Source organism: Lissotriton vulgaris, chromosome 1_1, assembly GCF_964263255.1.
Source record: "Lissotriton vulgaris chromosome 1_1, aLisVul1.2, whole genome shotgun sequence".
In the NCBI taxonomy this organism is placed as follows: domain Eukaryota; kingdom Metazoa; phylum Chordata; class Amphibia; order Caudata; family Salamandridae; genus Lissotriton; species Lissotriton vulgaris.
The window spans coordinates 27,894,128-27,908,529 of record NC_141685.1 but is presented as its reverse complement, the minus strand read 5'-3'; the positions used below and the strand labels follow the sequence as shown (position 1 = coordinate 27,908,529).

The window sequence follows — 14,402 nt, the reverse complement described above, 5'->3', positions numbered from 1 at the left end:
CCATTGGCTGGAAGGTAAAATTCCAGCCAATGGGAGGAGGAGAGAACGAAAACAAGAAAGAAGAAAAAAAACACGTCCCCGAATCTGGAAAAGACGGGGCTTGAACCGAGTGACGCCCCTCTCCTCCAATGGCTGGCCTCCATTTAGGAAGTCAGCCAATGGAGAAGAGGGGCGGGTTCAAGCCCCCATACTAAAAAACATTAAATGTCGGCTGCGCGCTAGTCCGAGACCTAAAAACGTCTTTTATTTTCAGGGTCAATTAAGTAATGGTCTCCAGCTTAGAAGGTCTGTTCATTCTTCAGTATTTGTCATTGATCTCCATGTGTGGCTGGTTTGGGTCTGCCCCCTGCATCGTTCCCGATAACTCACACAGGTAAAGAACTTGTAGCAGCAACATGATAACCCCATACTCGTCTGTAATGAGCCTCACAATTTGTGACCCCAACCTAGTGTTGGTAGACAGCAGCAACCATCGCTCGCTACCGTGGTGGAACCCTCAAACCTTAGCAAAAGGGCGGCCTTTCATAGACCCGATTCCACAGTAACCGGTTGGGGTGCCCATCTTTAAACTTACAAAGTCCAAGGGATGCGGTCGGACAAACACAAACGTCTCCACATCAACTACCTGGAACTTCTAGCAGTGTTCCTAGCACTCAGCTTTTCTCACCCAACTTGTAGGCAAGACTGTCTTAGTTCGCACGGACAACATGACAGCAATGTACTACCTACAGAAATAGGGAGGGACTCACTCTCTCCAGCTGTCGCACTGTGAAAAGCGATTTACAAAAGGGGGTGGTGATGAACAGAGTGTCTGAATTGAGCAGACCACTCTTACCCAGTCCAAAGATCAGGGCTTGATCCATCACCGTTATTTATCTCACTGCCCCATCCCAGCTCAGAACCTGGCTATATGCAAATCAGTCTGTCCCTGGCCCAGTGCATCATGGGAACAGGGCAGACTAAACTACCAAGCCAATTCTTTACCAGAAAGGAGACAAGCTACCGGGGACCGGTTTCTGGCATTTCAGCCGTCTTCGGCCCGGCTTGCTTGAATCCTGATGGAGCAGTGAGAAAGGGACTCATGTCTGAGTATACCCTGCCACACCTATAGTGGCCAAAATCGATTCACAAAAGGGGGTGGTGATGAACAGAGTGTCTGAATTGAGCAGACCACTCTTACCCAGTCCAAAGATCAGGGCTTGATCCATCACCGTTATTTATCTCACTGCCCCATCCCAGCTCAGAACCTGGCTATATGCAAATCAGTCTGTCCTTGGCCCAGTGCATCATGGGAACAGGGCAGACTAAACTACCAAGCCAATTCTTTACCAGAAAGGAGACAAGCTACCGGGGACCGGTTTCTGGCATTTCAGCCGTCTTCGGCCCGGCTTGCTTGAATCCTGATGGAGCAGTGAGAAAGGGACTCATGTCTGAGTATACCCTGCCACACCTATAGTGGCCAAAATCGATTCACAAAAGGGGGTGGTGATGAACAGAGTGTCTGAATTGAGCAGACCACTCTTACCCAGTCCAAAGATCAGGGCTTGATCCATCACCGTTATTTATCTCACTGCCCCATCCCAGCTCAGAACCTGGCTATATGCAAATCAGTCTGTCCCTGGCCCAGTGCATCATGGGAACAGGGCAGACTAAACTACCATCATGCACTGGGACAGGAACAGACTAATTTGCATACAGCCAGGTTCTGAAACTGGAATGGTGCAGTGAGCTAAAAAACGGTGTTGGATCTAGCCCTGATCTTTTGACTGGGTGAGAGCTTTCTGCTTAATTCAGAGACTCTGTCCCTCACCACCCCTTGTTGTAAATATTTTTGTCCACCCTAAGCGTGGAAGGGTATTCTCAGATGTGAGACCCTTGCTCATTGCACCATCAGGATTCAAGCAAACCGGGCCGAAGACGGCTGTAATGCCAGAAACCGGTCCCCGGGAGCTTGTTTCCTTCCCAGTGAAAGAATTGGCTTTTGTAGTTTGGTTTGCCCTGTTCCCATCATGCACTGGGACAGGAACAGACTAATTTGCATACAGCCAGGTTCTGAAACTGGGATGGTGCAGTGAGCTAAAAAACGGTGTTGGATCTAGCCCTGATCTCTTGACTGGGTGAGAGCTTTCTGCTTAATTCAGAGACTCTGTCCCTCACCACCCCTTGTTGTAAATATTTTTGTCCACCCTAAGCGTGGAAGGGTATTCTCAGATGTGAGACCCTTGCTCATTGCACCATCAGGATTCAAGCAAACCGGGCCGAAGACGGCTGTAATGCCAGAAACCGGTCCCCGGGAGCTTGTTTCCTTCCCAGTGTAAGAATTGGCTTTTGTAGTTTGGTTTGCCCTGTTCCCATCATGCACTGGGACAGGAACAGACTAATTTGCATACAGCCAGGTTCTGAAACTGGGATGGTGCAGTGAGCTAAAAAACGGTGTTGGATCTAGCCCTGATCTTTTGACTGGGTGAGAGCTTTCTGCTTAATTCAGAGACTCTGTCCCTCACCACCCCTTGTTGTAAATATCTTTGTCCACCCTAAGCGTGGAAGGGTATTCTCAGATGTGAGACCCTTGCTCATTGCACCATCAGGATTCAAGCAAACCGGGCCGAAGACGGCTGTAATGCCAGAAACCGGTCCCCGGGAGCTTGTTTCCTTCCCAGTGTAAGAATTGGCTTTTGTAGTTTGGTTTGCCCTGTTCCCATCATGCACTGGGACAGGAACAGACTAATTTGCATACAGCCAGGTTCTGAAACTGGGATGGTGCAGTGAGCTAAAAAACGGTGTTGGATCTAGCCCTGATCTTTTGACTGGGTGAGAGCTTTCTGCTTAATTCAGAGACTCTGTCCCTCACCACCCCTTGTTGTAAATATTTTTGTCCACCCTAAGCGTGGAAGGGTATTCTCAGATGTGAGACCCTTGCTCATTGCACCATCAGGATTCAAGCAAACCGGGCCGAAGACGGCTGTAATGCCAGAAACCGGTCCCCGGGAGCTTGTTTCCTTCCCAGTGTAAGAATTGGCTTTTGTAGTTTGGTTTGCCCTGTTCCCATCATGCACTGGGACAGGAACAGACTAATTTGCATACAGCCAGGTTCTGAAACTGGGATGGTGCAGTGAGCTAAAAAACGGTGTTGGATCTAGCCCTGATCTTTTGACTGGGTGAGAGCTTTCTGCTTAATTCAGAGACTCTGTCCCTCACCACCCCTTGTTGTAAATATATAGCACTGTGAAAAGCAGCAACTCTCCTAAGGCCACCAAAGCTGCTCGGCGCAAAACACTGATTCACTATCTTTCTCTATCCAAATAACGAGGCAGGTGCTGGAACTTGGAAGGCAAGAAACAGGTTTATTTCTCCAGAGGAGAGCACATCAACTCGGACACCAGAATGTCTTTGGGAGGTGCTCTAACTGCATCTCCGTGGCTCGGCCTTTTATACACACTTACATCAGTTTATTGGTAGGTCAAACATCCTTGGAATTCCCACCGCCCCAAAAATGTTCCCCTTTAAACCCAGCAGCAATCGTCACCCACCCAGATCTAACAGTTGATCGCTATCTCGCAGCTGGATATGTCGGCAGGATCAAAATGAATGTGGGATCGGTCAGGTCTAAGGGTTCGCGCCATTGATTAAATCAGGCCTCTTTGTCAGTGCAACAAGTCCTGCTGTGTGTGGGCAATAAACTATGTCTGCAAGGGTCGGTTAGGGACTGAGACCGGATTGAGCAGCCAAGTGCGGTGAGGGAGGTTATCAGAAGGGCCTGCCCGTGTACGGAGGATGAAAGGACGGACAGGTGTAGGGCGGAAAGGGGAAACATCCTTTACAACGCAACTTTTACCACGCAGTGCTTTTACATCGCAACTTTTACAATGCAAACCATTACAACGCATTGCGCTGGGGGGCGCTCTAGGATAGGGAATAGATTTAATTTACTATCAAACACCTTCCCGATTATCCACGGGGACTGGAGTTGGAATAGTAAATTAAACTATTCACTATCCAGCAGCCCTCAACACAATGCGTTGTAAAGGCATGCGTTGTAAAACTTGCGATGTAAAAGCATGCGTTGTGATGTCATACATCCACGGAAAGTGACTACGGGACCATGTCATGATAACAAAGTTTTACAACCCCAGTACATTTGCGCGCGCTTAGTCAGGGTGTAGGGGATGACAGCGAGGTCGGGGTGAAACATAGGTGACCAGCAGAGTATGAAATGGCCGCGATGTCTAAGATGGTTGCCGCTAATGCGCACGCAGAGGCTCTCGCTAAGCAAGATGGCGCTGGTAATGTTCATGTATGAAGTTTTACATTTTCACAGCACCTTGCACAAAGCATTTGGGATTGGGCGATTCGCCAGAAAATCTATCTCCTAGCAGAACACCTCCCAGGAGTAGACCATCAGATTGCAGACCTGCTCAGCAGACACAGGTAGCATGTACACGAGTGGGAACTTCATCCCCAAGTTCTTCTTCCCTACGTTCAAAACTGAGGTTTTCCACAGATAGATCTGTTTGCCACAGTGCACAGCGCAAAATGCCCAAACTCTGCATCCAGGTTCCCAAACCCAGCATCCGAAGGCAATGCCCTATGGATGATTTGGTCAGGGATATTTGGTTACGCTTTTCCGCCTCTCCTGCTAATTCCATTACTAGTTCAGAAGTTCAGACAAATGTCCCTCACTGTTCCTAATAGCCCCCACATGTTTTCGTCAACCGTGGTACTCTCAACCTTAGAACTCTGGTTCCACATCAAAAGCTACATCTCACACCTTGTCTCCTCACTCAGAGCCATTGAGAAATCAGACATCCAATTCACAGAGAACTCAACCTAGCGATTGGGCTCCTGAAGTCATAGAGTTTGGTTATTTACAACTACAACCAGACTGTATGAGTATTCTCAAGGAAGCTCGAAAGCCTACTACTAGAGCATGTTATGCAGCAAATGGAAACGTTTTGTTACCTATTGTAACAACAACATCAATCATCTTGATGCGTTTGTGCAGAACATCATTTGTTATCTGTTGCATTTACAGCAATGTGGATTCACTTACACATTCATTTGTTTACACCTGGGAGTCGTAGCTGCATACTTGCAAAATAGACAACACCTATCTCTCTTCAGAGTACCAGTGATGTAAGTCTTCATGGAAGGATTTAAAAGGGTTATACCGCCAAGTATTCCCCTGCTCCAGAGTGGAACTTAAACATAGTTCTTCCAAGGCTAATGGGCCCGCCTTTTGAACCAATGCACAAATGTCCGTTACAATTCTTATCATGGAAAGTTGCTTTCCCCATAACGATAACCTCACTAAAAAGAGTTGATGAACTTCAGGCATTACCTATACAAGAGCCTTTCTTTTAACTTCACAAAGATAGAGTGGTTCTACGTACTAATCCTAAATTTCTCCTTAAAGTAGTTTCTGCTTAGGGGTAATTCATGTGCAATATCAAATTAAAATAACGTATCATTAGTATTTTCATTATTAATTTAACCATCGTAATTCTTGTATAGAATTAATGTGCTGCAATGAAAATAGAGCAAAAGACACACAATTGATGGATGGAATGCAGAACAAATCAAAACATTCACCCCCAGTCAAGAGATCTGGGTTTAATCCATCATTATTTTGCTCACCATGCCACCCCAGTTTAGACGTGGCCATATGCAAATCATTCTTGACCCTGTGCCTCATGGGAACAGTCCAGCCCAAACTGCAATGATAATAGAAGCAGATAAAAGTAATTAGCAAAATAAGCACATTGACCAGAATAAATAGTTCCACCATCTTTCTAAAACAATGTACATATGCAAGCTTATAAAAACTGTATATAGCACTTTCCTACTATGCTTTCCCGTGTGTGTGTGTCTGTGTGTCTGTCTCCCATTCCCTGTAGGGAGAGTATGTAGCTCCCCGTTGTAGAAGAGTCGGTCAAGAAGGAGCACAATGCATTGAATAGTTTCTTGGTATGCACTTTTTATTAGTATTGCAGGAAATCACAGTGATTGATTGTCTCTTTTATATTCTTCTTTCCCACAGGGTCTTCCACTTCAGTCCCTTAGGTGAGCCTCGGCCGCCGTCGTCCCTCGGACAGAAGGAAAAGACTCAGGTAAGTGTTTTTGCTTCATGGTTTAGTCAAGGGAGGATGTGAGGGATAAATAATAGCTATGCATAAATGTAAAGGGAGGGTGTAGAGGTTGGAGCAACCAAAAGAAAAAGAGTAGCCGATGATTTTTGCTCTTGTCTTTCTTTTCCGTCTCACTTATTTCCTTTTCCCTGGGTCCCTTGCACCCCTCAGCCTCCCCTCCCGTCCCTCTCTGACTCAGCCCCTTTCCAAAAGCCCCATAGACGCCCACGCACCTGGAAGAGCCACGTCCCTCCAGGGCCATGGCGTGGTGACTCCGCGTCCTTCAGTGAGGTCTGGTCATCTGCTTTGGCTTTCCCTCCTCCGCCAGGTTCGGGTGTTCTGCTTGTCGACAAGCTGTGACCTCCCCTGGGCTCCGGTTCTCTCTCTCGTAAGGCTGTTAGTCCTTCTCTGTCTTTCCGGTCATCCCCCGCTGGTTTCTCCGCCTCGCGTTCCCATGCAGCGTGTAGCTGTACCAACTACTGACCAACCTGACGTGCTCTCTGCCCCCGCCTTCTTCAAGTGTGTATCCTCTGATGTCCATCCTCAGCTCCGGCTTAAAGGGGCCACCTGCCGATTCCCCTCTCTCCACTTCTTGATGACAGCAAAGCGGACAAGTGGTAAAAGGGGACTGTGTCTACTACTGCTATTACCTCACCAATCCTGTCAACTAGGATTTCTATCGTCACTACAAAGACCATCGTCGACGAGTCATCGACGAGAACATCGTTGTCAAAGCATTCATCGAAGAGAGCACCGTTGACGACAACCGTCGAGCCCTCCGTCGACGACGATCCTGTCGACGATGCCTCCGTCGACGTCGAGTCCATCGACGATGCCTTAGTCGACGATGCCTCCGTCGACGGTGCCGTCGACGACGAAAAAGAAGAGTCCAGTACCATCCACAGCATTGGCAACAGTTTCAACAGCGTCTACACCAGCAATGCAGGCATTTTCAACGCCTATTGCCTCCAAGAGCTTTCAACTTCGCTCTTTCCAGAGAGAGGAGTATTCTTATATTTCGCCACTTACACCTTCTCACCTCCTCAATACTTATGATCCGGACGAGGAAGGAGACTATGAGGATGATGACAATGAGGGAGCCTTCGGAGTTGCCCGCCATCCTTCTGACTTGATTATAAAATGTCAGGATGACGATGAAGAGGATTATGTTACACACTACTATCAGGAGGATATTATGGTTCCTCATCATGCAAGTTATCCAAGGACATCAGATACAAGCCACTTACCTCCTACCCTCATTCAAGACCTGCAAGCCATGTTAGCTGACTACAGACAGCGATTTCCATCGCAGGAGGTCATTACTCCACCGGCTTCTGCAGCAGGAACAGAACCTGTATCACAGCCTCAGCCTTCCATACCCAGGTCTCCAATCATAGATCGGCCTGCACCACCTCCTCGTACTCCTGATACGTCCTCGGACAAAGAGGTAGAAGAAGGAGAGCTTCCTGAAAATCCTCCTTCTGATCCGTGGGATTCATATATAATTCCATTGCCTTCTCCGCCAACTCCGCAACCATCTGATTCTCCACCTGAAGATATAGATAGATTTCACAATCTCATCCAAAGAGCTTCCACCAGATTCAAACTTCCGGTCACTGTGGAGCAGTCTGAGTGTTTTCTCCATGTCTTTAAAGAAGGCACCAGAAACATTTCTAGAGCAATCCCGATAATTGACTACATCTGGAAGGAAGGCATAAAGATCATGAAGAATCCTGCTTCGGTGCCAGCCGTCCTGCCAAGGATTGACAAGAAGTACCGAGCTACATCTGACAGTCCATCCTGCCTTATAGGTCACCCGAGGCCAGACTCTTTTATTTCTCAGGCGGCACAACAACGCTCAAAGAACCCAGCTACGCCCGTCACGACTCCTCCGGATAAAGAGGGACGTCGCCTTGACCTTATTGGGAAACAATTCTCAACTATGGCTGCCGCCTCTATCAGAGTGGCCAATTCGTTGGCGATCATAGGGCGCTATGATCGCCAAATGAGGTTGGATATGTCAGCTTTCATCGAGTTCATACCAGAAGACCACAGAGCAGAAGCTTGTAAGATCCTGACAGAAGGTGAACGTGCAGCCTCAGAAATGATTGACTGTGCCCTGGATATGGCCAACACAAATTTCAGGCAATTGGCTGGAGCAGCCGTCCTCAGGCGGCAAGGCTGGCTTAAAGCCACCCCCTTCAGACCAGAGGTTCAATTAAAGATTTTAGATATGACTTATGACGGCGAGTCATTATTCGGCAAACACATTGATGATGCTTTAAAAGCTATCAAGACTGACACAGATACCGCTAGATCGCTTGGCTCCCTGAAATTCAAGCGAGGTTCTTACCGAGGCTCTAGAGGACGTGGAGGAGGTTACCAACAGCAGGGCAGGCAGTATCAATCCCACTATCGTCAGGACTACAACTCATCTTACCGTCAATCAAACACGGCTGGTTTCTCTCGCCAAGGAGGCCGCAGACGCTCCAATAATCAAGGGCGAGATACTCGCAAAAACAAGTGAGATCAACCGGGCGCCATCCGCATCCTTACACCTTCCCGTGGGCGCGAAGATATCTGTATTCCATCAACAGTGGCAAAAAATTACCACCGACCAGTGGGTGTTAGATTTGGTACAACATGGTCACACCCTGGAATTCTTTACCAAACCGCCAACTGTTCCGCCCAAGGGACCCCCTCCCCCTCGTCTTCACTTATTGTTCAAGGAGGTTCAAATAATTCTCCTCAAGAATGCCATAGAAAAAGTCCCGTTTCAACAAAGAGGACAAGGGTTCTACTCCTGTTTCTTCCTTATAAAAAAGAAATCGGGAGAGTGGCGGCCAATTTTAGATCTGCGCAGCCTCAACAAATTCCTCAAGAAGCAGGGCTTTTGCATGGTCACTCTTTCAGAAATCCTAAACTGCCTGATGAAGGAGATTTTTTAGCTTCCTTAGACATTGAGGACGCATACGTCCACATCCCCATCCATCCCAAACATCGCAAATATCTCAGGTTCAGTGTGGCTGGCGCCCATTATCAGTTCAAAGTTCTACCGTTCAGCCTCAAGTCGGCACCAAGGATATTCACAAAGTGCATGGCCCCGATAGCAGCAACACTACGATCTTGGGGAATCCAAGTTTTCCCGTACTTGGACGATTGGTTGCTCAAGGGCCCTTCAACAAACAGGGTACAGGACGCCATGACAAGTTGTCGTGCGCTCTTTGCTTCTCTGGGCCTGACGGTAAATCTAAGCAAATCCCAACTGCAAGTCCTACCCTTCTCAAGTGCACGCCTGGACACTATCCAATGCAAAGTGTTCCTATCACAAGAGAGGCAATTCCGGTTACAGCAATTGGCAATTCAAATCTCAAAAAGAAAGTCACTTTCGGTCCGACTATTTGCTTCCCTCCTGGGAATGTGTTAGTCAGCCATAAATCTCATCCCATTGGCACGCCTCAAGATGCGACCTCTGCAAGAGGAACTGCATCAGCGATGGACACAGGCAACAGGTTCCTTCGAGGACATTATCAAAGTCACTCCGCACATGGTAAATGCTCTGCGGTGGTGGTCACAGTTGCACAATCTAAAGCAGGGACTGTCATTCATACAAACGCCTCCAGACTTTATACTTACAACGGATGCGTCCATGGAAGGATGGGGAGGCCATCTTCAAGATCTGCAAGTCCAGGGCAGGTGGACTCAAGATTACAGAAAGCGACACATCAACAGTCTGGAGTTGAGAGCCATCTTCCTCTCATTACAAGCATTTCTCCCCAGAATAGCGGGATCTTCAGTGTTGGTACGAACCGACAATACCACCAGCATGTTCTATGTGAACAAACAAGGAGGAACAAGATCTGTGACGTTGTCACAGGAAGCTCAAGAGCTATGGGACTGGGTCACACTTCACAACATAACTCTCAGAGCGGAGCATGTCAAGGGCCTCCAGAATACGCAAGCAGACAAGCTCAGCAGATCCCTGTCAGACTGCCACGAGTGGGAGTTAGATCAAGCTCAATTGCGCAAGGTCTTTCAGACTTGGGGCAAACCACAGTTGGATTTGTTCGCAACACAGCAGAACAAAACATGCCGGTTTTACGCCAGCAGATACCCTCAACAGGGGTCAAGGGGGAATGCCCTGTCCATGCGATGGTCAGGGATTTATGCTTACGCTTTTCCCCCGATTCCGTTGATACCGAAGGTATTGCGCAAGACGAAGGTCGAGAGTTGCCGCTTGATTCTAATTGCTCCAAGATGGCCACGCCAGTATTGGTTTCAAGAGCTCATGTTGTTGTCTCAGGATCACCCAATTCGCCTCCTTCCGTCTCCAACACTACTGTCACGGAATGAGGGACAGATTCTTCACCCAGATCCTCAATCTCTAAAATTGCACGCATGGCTCCTGATTTCCTAGAGTTTGAATACCTTAAAATTCCGCAGGACTGCAGAGATATTTTAAAGAGGTCTCGAGCTCAGAGTACTTCGAAAACTTACAGCCTAAAATGGAAAAGATTCTGGTACTGGTGTGCATCCAACAATGTCCACCCGATTAGTGCACCGGCAGAAGAAGTTCTTCTCTACCTGTTACACTTAGCTCGCTCTGGCCTCTCTTTTCCATCAATAAAAATTCACCTAGCAGCTCTGTCCAGATTCAGGAAGGTGTCTAATGTTCCTTCACTGTGTTCGTCATCCTTAATCAAACAGTTCATGAAAGGACTCTCTTGAGTTTTTCCTCCAGTTAGGCATCCCCCACCGGAGTGGGAACTTAATACAGTTCTTTCCCAACTTATGAATACCCATTCGAGCCTATTCATAAGTCTGAGACCAAATACCTTACATGGAAGGTTGCCTTAATCCTAGCTTTGACATCAGCTAGAAGAGTGAGTGAGATACAAGCGTTCACCATAAAGGAACCCTTTCTGCATTTCTCACAGGATTGCGTTACTTTCAGAATGAACCCTTCATTTATACCCAAGGTGCCATCTCAGTTTCATTTAAATGAACCAGTTCGACTTAAATTTTTCTTTCCAAATCCGGCTACACCGGCAGAAAAGACACTGCATTCCTTAGACATCAAAAGATGTCTGAAATTTTACTTACAAAGGACAAAGAACTTCAGAAAATCTGATCAACTGTTTGTAGCTTATGGGCAGACCATGTTGGGAACAGCTGTCACCAAGGCGACAATTTCCAGATGGATAGCTTCAGCGATCCAGTTCTGCCATACCAAAGCCAACAGACCACTGACCAGAAATGTCAGAGCGCATTCTACACGCTATTCGCAGGGGTGAAGATCGAGGACATCTGTCGTGCTGCGACATGGAAAAATGTCCACACATTCACCAGACACTACTGCCTGCAATCAGCAAGTCAGCGAGATGCAGCAGTTGGATAAGCTGTCTTACGACACCTGTTTGTTTAAAGAAAATCTCAGGTAACAGATATATTGTTTTCATTGGTATTCTTTTGCAAAAAGTGCTATTAATATGATTACAGTAAGATTCATATTATGTATGTATGTACTAATGTTTCAAATGCATTTTACAAGCTTTGTCTTCATCTTTCTATGACATTAAGATGTAGAACATTGGTGGTTTGTTTAATAATTGTTTATTGGGAGTGTCTTAGTACATGTCTCCCACCATCCGCAACCGACTATTACGTAGGTTTACTGCTTGCTATTCTGATTCAGGCATGTGAATCTATGAAAGATACCCCAATACTGGATAAGAAAACAAGTTACTTACCTGTAACTTCAGTTATCCAGTATTGGTATCTTTCATAGATTCAAATGCACCCACCATCCTCCCCGGAGAGTCAGTTCTTATAGATTTGGGGTTACTTATTTCCCACTTGTGCTACGAAAATCTGAGGAGAACTGGCTCTGCAGAGAGGGTTCTAGAGGGTGCTAACAGCTGATTGGCTGTGACAAAGACTTGGGTCTTTTCAGCATAATGAGGTAGATAGGCTACTGCAATATAGGCCTCGCCTGTATTTAGGGCCTACTACTGTAATTTACTTTTGGCACTGCTTTTTTATGTACCGTGGGACTCCCACCTCGGCGACTGGGAATGATTCAGGCATGTGAATCTATGAAAGATACCAATACTGGATAACTGAAGTTACAGGTAAGTAACTTGTTTTCTTCTCGCTCCCAACGTCTCTGACCCGCAGAGCGTGAGGTAGGAGGGGGGGGGGCTAAGCATTTTGTATAGGTCTGTGATCGCCTGCCTGTCTGTCTTTTTCGTGACAAGCCATTTCTCATACGCCGTGAGGTGCCATTGGTAACATATCCCTACTTGTAAGCCAGTGACAAATCTGGAAATATTGAAAACGCTGTGGCTTTTCTAGGGTATACAGCTCCTGCATGGTGTTTAATTGCAGAAAGCCCTCCGAATCAAAGAGGTGACCAGCCGACCTACACTCTGAAGGCCGTCATTGAGGAAACGATCCGGGAATCATCCCCGGTGCAAAGACCAGATTGTCGAGCAGAGGTGTCATTGGCGACAGGAATGTAGTGAGGCCTCTGGAGACCGCTACCGCTTCCCACACGTGAAGCAACGTGCGGGTGATAGGTGATTTCTTGATGTAGGCTGGTCTGTCAGGGCGTTTCAAGAAGGGGACCCTCCACATGACATTTGGGCCATTGCGCGGTCTTGAAATAACCAACGTTTTTCTGATTCCCGGCGGTTCCATTCCAGGATATCGGAGCTGGGACGCTTGGAAGTATCTAAGAAGGTCTGGATGCCCAGGCCGCCCTCTGCAGGAGCCCGTCTAGCCAGGTCTCTGCGAAGTCGCGGACGTTTTCCAGCCCAGATAAACTGCCGTATTGCGTCCTGTAATTTCTTAAGCATCCCTATCTGTGGTGTTACCGGGATGGTCTGGAATAAGTGCAAAACTTAAGGCAGCAGGGACATCTTTATCACTGCTATGCGCCCTAACCAGGAGAGTGGTTGTTGTCGCCACCTCTTCAGGTCCCCTTGGAGTTGAGTAAGGAGGGCTGTGTAGTTCTGTTCGATTGTTTGGGTGGTATTGTGTGTCAGGGTAATACCTAGGTTTGGCAGTGACATGCTAGAGGATAGACCCCCAAATTGTCACGGCCCTCCGCCGGTTTAGCGAGCGTTACACCCCAGAGGCAGAATCAAGGACTTCCCAACGTTCGTCTTAAATCCAGACACTTTCCCGAATGTCTCCATTTCCGCTAGGAACGCCGGTATTGACCTCGTGGGGTCATCTACGGCCGCGAGAATGTCATCTGTGTAGAGACTTATGGTCTGTGGCTCTCCTCCGAATTTGACTCTGGTAATAACCGGGTTGTCCCGGATCCTTTGCGCAAATGGCTCTATGTAGAGGACGAACAACAGGGGCGAGAGTGGGCACCCCTGTCTGGTGCCACGTTGGATGTCAAAGGGCAGCGAGCCCACTCCATTAACCCAAATTATCACCCGAGGGGCATCATAGCAACTAGCGACCCATGTTCGGAATCGCTCCCCTATGCCAAACCGCGCCAGGGTTTTATCTAAATACCTCCAATCCACCCTGTTGAACGCTTTTTTTGGCGTCGACTGATAGGAGGGCCGCGTCCGAGTCATTAAAGTGGGCTTTGTCAATGACATGTAGCAATCGCTTGGTATTATCGCTACATTGCCTATTAGGGATAAAGCCCGCTTGGTCAGGCTCTATAATACCCGGTAGGCAGGGTCCCAGTCGCACCGCCAATATCCCAATGAATAATTTGAGGTCCAAGTTGAGCAGGGAAATAGGGCGGTATGCAGCACACTGTGAGGTGTCTTTGCCTGGCTTGGGCAGGACAATAATATCCACCACCAACATGTCCTGAGGAATGCTGCCCGGTCCTTGGAAGGAATTGAATAGTCTGGCAAGTATCTGTGCCAGCAGGGGGCAACACGTTTTATAAAAGCCCACCGAAAAGCCGTCGGGCCCTGGTGCTTTCAGAGGCTTAAGTCGTGCTATCGCCGAGGCCACCTTCTCCGTCCGTATCGGGGCCTCTAGAGAGAGCGCGTTGGCCTCGTTAAAGGCCGTGATCGACGTCTCATTTAGGTAGGCATCTCCAGCCCCCGGGTCGAGGATTGAGTCCGCCAAGTAGAGTGAGGCGTAAAATGCCCTAAAGTCTTCTGCAATCTGCTCATCCTCCCGGAAGTCCAGGCTCGCAATTGGGCCCTGACCGCTTTGAGCTTACGCCATATTCTGGGGGCCCCTGTTCTGCGATGGACCTGTTCAAGTTCTAGCACCTGATCAGATAGCGTCTGACGT

General features: G+C 47.8%; 1 protein-coding gene across 3 annotated transcripts in view; it reads left to right on the top strand.

Annotated features, from left to right (window-relative positions):
• The window catches only part of LOC147737034 (uncharacterized), a 227,267-nt gene that overhangs the window by 27,441 nt on the left and 185,424 nt on the right, over positions 1 to 14,402 (top strand). For all 3 annotated transcript variants that reach the window (XR_015309263.1, XR_015309259.1, XM_086959998.1), the window contains exon 2: positions 6,038 to 6,107. The gene's annotated coding sequence lies outside the window, so the exon portion shown is untranslated. The remainder of the gene's footprint in view (positions 1 to 6,037; positions 6,108 to 14,402) is intronic.